The sequence below is a fragment of the Triticum dicoccoides genome, chromosome 5B (genome assembly GCF_002162155.2).
Source record: "Triticum dicoccoides isolate Atlit2015 ecotype Zavitan chromosome 5B, WEW_v2.0, whole genome shotgun sequence".
NCBI lineage: Eukaryota > Viridiplantae > Streptophyta > Magnoliopsida > Poales > Poaceae > Triticum > Triticum dicoccoides.
The window spans coordinates 352,157,256-352,168,219 of NC_041389.1; positions in this window are offsets into that span (position 1 = coordinate 352,157,256).

The window sequence follows — 10,964 nt, forward strand, 5'->3', positions numbered from 1 at the left end:
ACAGTTTGATTATCGCAGTTCATAAGGATAACCGGTACAGGTTTCTCAACAACCGGCAAGTCATTCAAGAGCCGACGAAGCCAATCTGCTTCGACCGTAGCTGTATCTAGTGTTGTGAGTTCTGCTTCCATTGTTGACCTCGTTAAGATGGTCTGCTTGCAAGACTTCCAAGAAACAGCGCCACCTCCATGAGTGAATACATATCCGCTCGTGGCCTTTATCTCATCAGCATATGAGATCCAGTTTGAGTCACTATACCCTTCAAGCACCTTTGGGTGCCCAGTGTAGTGAATTCCATAATTTGCAGTGCCTTTCAAATAACGCAAAACTCTCTCTAGAGCTTTCCAATGCACATCTCCTGGTTTTGAGACAAACCGGCTCAGTTTGCTAACAGCAAAAGAGATGTCAGGTCTTGTAGCACTGGCTAAGTACATAAGCGAGCCAATAATCTGAGAATATTTCAATTGGTCTCTAGCAATTCTTCGATTCTTTTGAAGCAACACACTAGCATCATATGGTGTTGGAGAGGGGTTGCAGTCACTGTAGCCAAAGCGACTCAAGATCTTTTCCACATAGTGAGATTAAAGCAATGTAATCCCACCGTCATCGTCTCTCAACAACTTGATGTTCAGAATGACATCAGCCACTCCTAAATCCTTCATCTCAAAACAGCGAGATAGGAAGTCCTTGACCTCCTTAATAACATTCAGATTTGTTTCAAAAATCAGTATGTCATCAACATACAAGCAAAGCATAACTCCTTCACCCCCACCATGGCGATAGTACACACATTTGTCAGCTTCGTTCACAACAAAGCCTGCAGCTGTTAAAGTTCTTTCAAACTTCTCATGCCACTGTTTGGGTGCTTGCTTGAGTCCATACAAAGACTTTAGCAACTTGCACACTTTCCCTTCCTGACCATCTATTACAAACCCATCTGGTTGTTCCATATAAATTTCCTCGTCCAACTCTCCATTTGGGAAAGCAGTCTTAACATCCATTTGATGAACGAGAAGACCATGTGAGGAAGCTAGTGAAAGTAGAACTCAAATAGTGGTCAGTCGAGCCACAGGTGAGTAAGTATCAAAGAAGTCTTCACCTTCCTTTTGGGTATAACCCTTTGCCACGAGCCGAGCCTTGTACTTTTCAATAGTACCATCAGGCCTAAACTTCTTCTTGAATACCCATTTGCATCCTATAGGTTTGCACCCATAAGGACGATCAGTTGTCTCCCAAGTTTCATTCGCCAAGATGGAATCCATCTCGCTACGAATTGCTTCCTTCCAGTAGTCAGCATCCTCAGATGCATAGGCCTCTGAAATAGAATTGGGAGTGTCATCTATGAGATACACAAGAAAATCATCACCAAAGGACTTTGCAATCCTCTGTCTCTTGCTCCTAGTAGGAACTTCATTGTTCTCCTCCACAGGTTTTTCAAAGTGTTCCATCGAAATGGCAGGTTCAGTAATTGTAACTGGTTCTTGATTCGATGAACTAGGCATCTCCTGATTAGATGAGGTAGCCATATCCTTCATGGGAAAGATATCTTCGAAGAAAGTCGCATCATTCGACTCCATGATCGTACCGACATGCATGTCAGGTACCTCAGATTTTACAACCAAGAATCTATAACCAATGTTATGAAAAGTGTATCCCACGAAAACACAATCCACAATTTTTGGTCCCAGCTTCCGCTTCTTTGGAATTGGCACATTGACTTTCGCCAAACAACCCCAGGTTCGTAGATAAGAGAGCTTTAACCTTTTCTTCTCCCATTCCTTGAATGGAGTTATCTCTTTGTTCTTTGTGGGAACTCGGTTTAGGACATGACATGTTGTCAATATCGCCTCCCCCCACCATGCCTTGGAGAGACCCGATGTGTCTAACATGGCGTTAACCAAATCAGTTAGAGTACGGTTCTTCCTTTCGGCCACCCCATTTGACTGAGGTGAATAGGGAGGCGTCCTCTCATGGATTATATCATGTTCCGCACAAAAGGAATCAAATTCGTTTGAGAAATACTCTCCACCACGATCGGACCTAAGCCTCTTGATCTTTCGATCAAGTTGGTTTTCTGCTTCAGCTTTATAGATCTTGAAATAGTTCAAAGCCTCATCCTTAGATTTCAGAAGATACACATGACAGTATCTAGTGGAGTCATCAATTAACGTCATGAAATATTTCTTTCCACCTTTTGTCAAAACACCATTCATTTCACATAGATCTGAATGTATGAGTTCTAGTGGTGCAAGATTTCTTGTTTCCGCAGTCACATGAGACTTACGTGGTTGCTTAGCTTGCACACACACTTGACACTTGGATCCCTTGACAGTGGTGAAACTATGGATTAAGTTCAACTTCGCTAGTCGCGACATGCAACCAAAGTTAACATGACAAAGACGTGAATGCCACACATTTGATTCACTATTGTTGCAAATATGATTAACAACTTTATTGCAAACGTGTGATAAGGATAAATGAAACAGGCCTCCTGACTCATAGCCTTTACCAACAAAGATTCCATACTTGGAAATTACAAATCTATTCGACTCAAAGACAAGCTTGTAGCCATCTCTACACAGAAGAGATCCGCTAACAAGATTTTTATTGATGGAGGGGACATAATGCATGTTCTTCAGCCGCACGATCTTCCCCGAAGTAAACTTCAGATCGATCGTGCCAACACCACGAACAGAAGCACTTGAACCATTGCCCATCAGCACGGTTGAAGTCCATGCGGTCTGATAAGACGAAAACATGGAAATATCACCGCATACATGCACATTAGCACCCGTGTCAATCAACCAATCAGGAGAATGACATACTGAAAGAATAGTGGGAAATATACCATACCCAACATCCTTCATGTCAGTGTCTCCAATGACAACATTAGCGGTCTTGCCGCCTTTCCCAGGATGACGCTTGTCATAGCGATTGGGCCAACTAGGAGCCCAATGATCAGGATCTCCACACACATGACAAACCCTTTCTTCTTGTCATTCTTATTCTTGAAGTTCGTGTGCTGCACAGCCTTGTTCTTCCCATCAAACTTTGCTTTACCATCAAACTTGCCCTTGTTCTTGAACTTGTGGGGCTGGAAGTTCTTCTTCTGTAACAGATTGGCACTAGAACCTCCCTCAATACCTCGAGCACGGTTGTCCTTTGCTCTCGCCTTTTCTTCCACATCAAGAGTACCAATGAGATCCGGAACGGAAAACTCCTGCCTCTTATGCTTCAGTGAGGTAGCAAAGTTCCTCCACGTGGGAGGAAGCTTTGTGATGATACCTCCGGCAATAAACTTGTCCGGTAGGATACAATTGAAGTGCTCAAGTTCTCTAGCAAATGATTGTATCTCATGAGCTTGCTCAACCACGGAGCGCTCTTCAGTCATCTTGTAGTCATAGAATTGCTCCATGATGTACAACTCAGTGCCAGCATCCGAGACCCCAAACTTGGCCTCGAGTGCATCCCACATATCTTTTCCATTATCAATTGACGCATAAGCATCAACTATGTTCTCACCAAGAACACTCAAGAGAGCAGCCTTAAAAAAGGTATCCATTTTCTGAAAAGCTTGTGCCTGTTGGGCATCTTGCTCTCCTTCAGGTTTGCCAAGAGTGGCGTCATAGAAGTTCATGGTCTGAAACCATAAGACTGTTCTCACGCGCCACCTCTTATAGTGGATACCCTCAAACATAGGAGGTCTCATGGAAGTAGCAAAACCACTCGGGGTAAATTGCCTATAATAAGGTTTTTGGATTGTTGGAAATATGAGCAATTTACCGAATGATTTTATTAACAGAAATACTAGATAAAGCATGACTAGTATAGCAGTGATAAAACAAGTCATGCGATTTGACAAAGAGAAGGTAAATAACATCTGCATATATGAGCTAGAACCAATCATCTCTAGAGCAGACAGTAGATCAAGATGCATATATGAGGTAGATCCTAACATGTCTAGGGCAAACACTAGAACAAGCAACTGTGACAGGACCACTAACAGGAAAAACAAGAACACGTACGAGACAGTAGCCGGAGCAGAGGCACTGGACTTGGGTTCGGTGTCCTCCATGTCATCGAGGAGGTTGTCGACGTCGGGGAAGTAGTCGTCAGAGTCCGGGGCGTCCGTGACGAAGAAGTCAGTAGTTGCGCAGAGCGCTCCCCAAAAACCTTATCACCCTTCTCCCGTACAGAACTCAAAGAGGTGCGGTTTCGGAGGCCTACTGTCCTGACCTGCGATGCACGCCGCAAGCCGGGATGAGGAAGATCGTAGCAGCAGCGCAGTGTTCAGGAACCGGTGGCAAGAGGAAGAATGAGTTCTGGTGCGTCTCTCTGAGAGGAGCGACCTCCCTTTTATAGGTGCATGAGAAGGAGGCGAGAGGGCAGCGAAGGAAGGTGAAACAAAGAGACGAAGACGAAGCGAACAGCCAAAGGGTTGCACCGTTCACATTCAAACTCCACTATCGCAAAACTTTTCAGCTTCCGTGTGACCTTTCGTATACCCGTAATGTGTGGCAAAAATTTAGACATCGGCTCGGCTCATTCCCGCAACCCGCGGCGCGTCGTGATGAGGCGTGGCGTGGCGTGGCGAGCCGGGCAGCGGAGGAGGAGCGCGTGTGGGTGTCCCTCTTGTTCTCATGCTCATACAAGTGGGGAAAGAGCCTCCCTTATAAAGAGGTCCAACTCCCTCTAAACTATCAATGTGGGACTAAACTTTAGTTCCATCTCTTGCCTTGCACTAATGGGCTGCGTGGGCCTCTAGGATTTATTAGGAATTTCTAAAACTGCTATCGGGCTAGGTCCAAATGGACAAAAATTCCAGCATAAACATGACATCTTCTGCACGTTACCCTTGCGTACGAGGAGAGGAGATCCTTACCAACCGTATGAGGAGTAGATAGACAAGATACTCATGTAATCTTTATCTTCTCTGATCTCTTGTATTTCTTCTCCTCCAAGATGTATCTCCACAACAACTTGTACGCATATTAGGGCTTGCAACCCATCTATATAACATGGAACACGTCGGCCAGGAAAGGTAAGACGTTTACCACAAGTCGCACATGGTATATAGAGCCTTCTTCTTCCACCAGAAACCCTAGCTAGTCCATCTCCATCAAGTGCCCGCAGCCATGTCTTCCTCCTCCATCTCCTTCCAGCCGACGCTCGGCGGTGGAGCCCTGGAGAAGCTCATCCGCACCAACTACATTCTGTGGCGGACCCAGATCACGCCGCAGCTGCGGGGCATCGGCCTCTTCCACTACGTTGACGACACGGCAACCGAGGCGGCCACAGTCCTCACCACCAAGGACGTCGCCGGCAAGGAGACCACTAGGCCGAATCCCCTCCATCCGCTCTGGGTGAGGAAGGATCAACAGGTCCTTGGATATCTGCTCCAACACCTCTCCAAGGAGGTGCTCGTCACGGTGACCACGATCACCACGGTGCGCGAACTCTGGGTGGCACTGGCGAACATGTTCTCGCCATAGTCACTCAGTCACATCAACAACATCCGCACAACGCTGATCAATGCGTAGAAGGGCAATCAATCGGTGGCCACCTTCTTCGCCGCCATGAGGGGTCTCGCTGATGAACTCGCCATGGTGGGAAAACCCATCCAGGACAACGAGCTCATCTCCTACATCATCCACGGGGTGGACCAAGACTATCAGCCCCTCGTCTCCGCACTAGATGCTCGTGTCAGCCCGGTAACCCTCGATGAACTTTTTGCCATGCTCAGTAACTTTGCTCAACGCATGGCACAGTATCATGGCCCCAGTGGTGCCTTCAAATCATTGGCCAACTCTGCATCCAGAGGCCGCGGTGGTGGCTCTCGCTCGCGTTCATCTTCCTGTGGCAAGGGGAGGTTTGGCTCCGGCGATGGTGGCTACTCCAACAACTCACGCGGCGGTGGACGCTCTGGTAACTCCAAAGGGTGTCATGGTGGTGGCAGTGGCGGTCCAAACAGATCCTGTCCGGACTTGCCTCGCTGCCAAATTTGCAGCAAGCCTGGCCATACGGCAAAGGACTGTTAGTACCGCTATGAAGAAGATGACGGTGACTCCTCGCAAGATGAAGAGAAAGTTGCTGCGACGGCCGATGGCTCCTATGGAATTGACACAAACTGGTACGTTGACAGCGGTGCTACCAACCACATCACCAACGAACTCGAGAAGGTCACCATGAAGGAGAAATATCGTGGCAAAGATCAAATTCATACGGCTAGTGGTGAAGGAATGGGTATACGTCACATTGGCCACTCAATTTTTAATACCCCTAGTCGTAAAATTCATCTCAAAAGAATCTTGCGTGTTCCTAGTGCTCATAAGAATCTTCTCTCCGTTCATAGAATTGCTATTGACAATCATGTTTTTCTCGAGTTTCATCTTTTTTTCTTTTTGATCAAGGATCAGGCCACAAAGAAAGTTCTCTATCGAGGTAGATGTGTTCGAGGGCTCTACCCGTTGATTCCGGAGTTTAGAAGATTCAATAAACAAGCTTGTGGTGCTATCAAGCTTTCGTCCACACGATGGCATGATCGTTTAGGACATGCATCTTTTTCTTTGGTTGAAAAATTGCTTAGGAAAAATAAGCTCCCGTTTGTTGGTGAGCGCAATGTTGAAACTATTTGTGATTCATGTCAGTGTGCTAAAAGTCATCAATTACCATATCCCATATCTACTAGTGTCTCCACCAAACCTTTGCAATTGATCTTTTCTGATGTGTGGGGGCATGCCCCCTCCTATGTTGGTAGACACACGTACTATGTAAGTTTCATCGATGACTATAGCAAATTTTCATGGATCTATCTTCTCAAAAAAAGATCTGATGTGTTTCAAGTTTTTCACAACTTTCAAGCACTCGTTAAAAGAAAGTTTGGCAGTAAGATCATTGTTATCCAATCCAATTGGGGAGGGGAATACGAGAAACTCAATTCCTTCTTCCAAAGCATAGGCATATCTCACCATGTATCATGCCCACACGCTCATCAACAAAATGGGTCAGCCGAACGCAAGCATAGGCACATTGTCGAGGTTGGCTTGGCCCTTCTAGCACGAGCCTCCATGCCTCTCAAGTTTCGGGATGAGGCCTTTCTTATAGCCGTTCACATCATCAACATGCTCCCTAGCCGTGTCATCAACAATGAAACACCTATGGAACGTCTCCTACACACAAAACGTGATTACACCTCTCTCCATGTCTTTGACTATGCGTGTTGGCCAAATCTTCGGCCTTACAATAACCGCAAGCTCATGTTTCGATCAAAACGGTGTGCTTTTCTTGGATATAGCGCCCAACACAAAGGCGTCAAGTGCCTTGACATCTCTACTGGTAGGGTATATATCTCACATGATGTTGTTTTTTATGAGTAAAAGTTCCCCTTTGCGGATCTTCATCCTAATGCCGGTGCACTACTCCGCAAGGAAATCTTGCTTTTACCCTCTCATCTCTCCAGCTATGATCAAGGGGGTATTACAAATTGTGATGATCATATGTTGACTAACCCTACTAATAGTCTCCATGAGCCTTATGATGATGCAGGAAACAGTGCAAAGATCGCAGAAAATAATGAAGAAAATGGAGCAGCAGGCCCTTATTTTATGTGTCCTAGCTCGGGGGACATATCTGCCTCGGGATCGGCGCAGGTGCTGCAGCCAGGCAGCAGATCTTCTTCGGAATCAGCGTCTGGCAGTGATCCTGCTGTGCCAGCCATGACAGGAGCAGGCGGGCACGCGGCCGAGTCCGTATCAGCCACGCGGCTGAGCCTGGCGGGCTGCAGCGCTTCCCCTCACGCGCACGACTCCGTGCTCGACAAGCGGCAGGCCGGCACTGGCTCGGGCCGTGTCCAGCGAGAGGCTTAACTGCATGTGTACACGCGGCGCGTCACTGCTCGTCAGGTGGACGTGGGGGCAGATTCGCTCAGTTGGGGCCCCAGGCAATCATTGGGCCGGATGATGCATCCAGGCCTAGATCTTCTGCGGAGAGATCGTTTCCCGCACCACGACCCACGACCATAGAAGATCCAACCCCGACATCGCCTGGTGATGCTGCTGGCTCTGGAGGCCCGTGCGGATCCTCCTCGGGATCGAGTGAGGATCAGCTCGATCCAAACTCAGGATTCTCTACGCCGGATCTCTCTACAGAAGCTCCTGCTACTACTCCTCCACGTCAAATGCCTCCACGTCAAACACGACTGCAACAAAGGGTAATTAAACCTGTTGATTATAAACATGTTACAAAATATGGGCTGGTATGTTCTATAGGTGAACCAGGAGAACCCAATACTCTTGAAGAAGTTTTGGGTGATGCAAATTGGAGAAAACCAATGCATGATGAAATCATAGCACTTAAGAAAAATAGAACATGGCATTTGGTTCCCCCACAACGAGGTAAAAATCTTATTGACTGCAAGTGGGTCTTTAGGATAAAAAAGAAAGCTGATGGAACCATTGACCGTTACAAAGCTAGACTCGTTGCAAAGGGTTTTAAACAACGGTATAGTATTGACTATGAGGACACGTTTAGTCCAATTGTAAAAGCTGCTACTATTCGTCTTGTTTTGTCCATTGCTGTGTCCAGGGGATGGAGTCTACATCAGCTAGATGTTCAGAACGCGTTCTTCCATTGTGTTCTGGAAGAAGAGGTTTACATGAAACAACCACCTGGGTTTGTAAACACACATGCACCACTTCATGTGTGCAAACTTGACAAGGCATTGTATGGACTAAAGCAGGCCCCAAGAGCATGGTATTCTCGCCTCAGTAAGAAGATGCAAGCACTTGGTTTTGTTTCTTCAAAGTCTGACACTTCATTGTTTATTTATAACAAATCAAGTATATCCATATTTGTTCTCATATACGTTGATGATATAATTGTGACAAGCTCATCTGATGAAGCAATAACTGCATTGTTGAAGGATTTGAGTGCAGAATTTGCTCTCAAGGATCTAGGAGATCTACATTACTTTCTTGGTATTGAGGTAAAGCAACACAAGGATGGCCTGCACCTCTCTCAAGAAAAATATGCAACAGACTTGGTAAAAAAGGCTGGTTTGCAAAGTTGTAAGCCTGCACCCACTCCTTTATCTAGCACAGAAAAATTGTCCCTTGTTGAAGGAGAGCCTCTGAGTTCAGAAAATGGTACAAAATACAGAAGCCTGGTAGGTGCACTTCAATACTTAAGACTGACTAGACCAGACGTCTCCTTTGCTGTTAACAAAGTATGTCAGTTTCTCCAGGCACCTATCACTGTTCATATGACTGCTGCAAAACGTATAGTAAGATATGTGAAAAATACGTTGAACGTTGGCCTAAATTTCAGCAAGGCATCCTCTACACTTATCAGTGCCTTCTCTAACTCTGATTCGGCTGGCTGTCCAGATGACAGACGTTCAACTGGTGGCTTTGAAGTTTTCGTTGGACCTAATTTGATATCTTGGAGTGCAAGGAAGCAAGCCACAGTTTCAAGATCCAGTACAGAGGCAGAACACAAAGCATTGGCAAATGCAACAGCAGAGATCATATGGGTGCAGTCAATTCTAAAGGAACTAGGTATGAAAAACACTAGAGCTCCATGTTTATGGTGTGACAATCTAGGTGCCACCTACTTGTCAGCAAATCCAGTTTTTCATGCCAGAACTAAACACATTGAGATAGATTTTTACTTTGTTCGAGAAAGAGTTGCAAACAAACTTTTGGATATTCGGTTTATTCACTCTCAAGACCAAGTTGCGGATGGCTTTACCAAAGCTCTACCCACAAGAAGCTTCGAGGACTTCAAGCATAATCTCAACTTGATGAAGTTGTGATTAAGGGAGGGTGTTAAACGCGACATATTCTGCACGTATACCCTTGCGTACGAGGAGAGGAGATCCTTGCCAACCGTATGAGGAGTAGTTAGACAAGATACTCATGTAATCTTTATCTTCTTTTATCTCTTGTATTTCTTCTCCTCCAAGATGTATCTCCACAACAACTTGTACACATATGAGGGCTTGCAACTCATCTATATAACATGGAACACGTCGGCCAGGAAAAGTAAGACGTTTACCGCAAGTCGCACACACTGCAGCTAGAAAGAAGAATCTGGACGGATCTTTCATTCCTGGTCGATTTATGATAAGATGTCGATTTATAGCAGGATACGAGTGGATTGACAATCCTTGCGATGATCATTCCGTGAAAGAGACACAGTTGAACCACCAAGCAGCTGCCTAATTCAACAGGGCCTACACCATTAAGTAATAGAGCTTTCTTTGACTAGTAGTGACTTTTCCCATATCCAGTCCAAGGAGTGCTTGACGTTAATTAGGTCTTCGACGGCAACAGTATACTAATAAGCTACTGACATGAAGACATACCAAGTTCATCTGCCCTTGGAGCCTCTTCTGCTCGGTTTGGTCCCTACACCTGAACCGTCCACTGGCCGATCAGATGCCTATCGACGGTTCTTAGAGGATAAGGATCGTGCCCAGAGTCCGGTCGTCAATTCAAAGTTACCATCGCGGTAAGTTTGTGTTGTGTGGTGATTTTCCCTCCAAAAATAAAGGATGGTGAGATGATTGTGTTGATGGTGGTCATGGGCTTGTCTTGCACATGCGGGCCCAGTGTTGACCAAGATGGTCAGAGGCTGACTTGGACCAGGATGAGGCCGAGCCGCCAGGCTGGAGAAGAACACGACGCGATGGAGAAGGCAACAATGGCGACTGGCCGTGTCGACCTCGACGCTGAATGCGTTTTTTTATTTGCAATTGCAGCAGGTGGTTGGGGGCCCTGATAAATGCTGTGCGAGAAAAACATGCCAGATCTGATGCTCCAAGACAGAGACGCCCATGAGGCCTGGCAGCAGCTATGGGGTAAAATCCATATAACTATTTACACGAGAATCTCTTCCATGTGAACCAGAAACATTTCTCTGAACTCATTCCCATAGGCAGGTAACATGATTAAAAAATTTCAGGG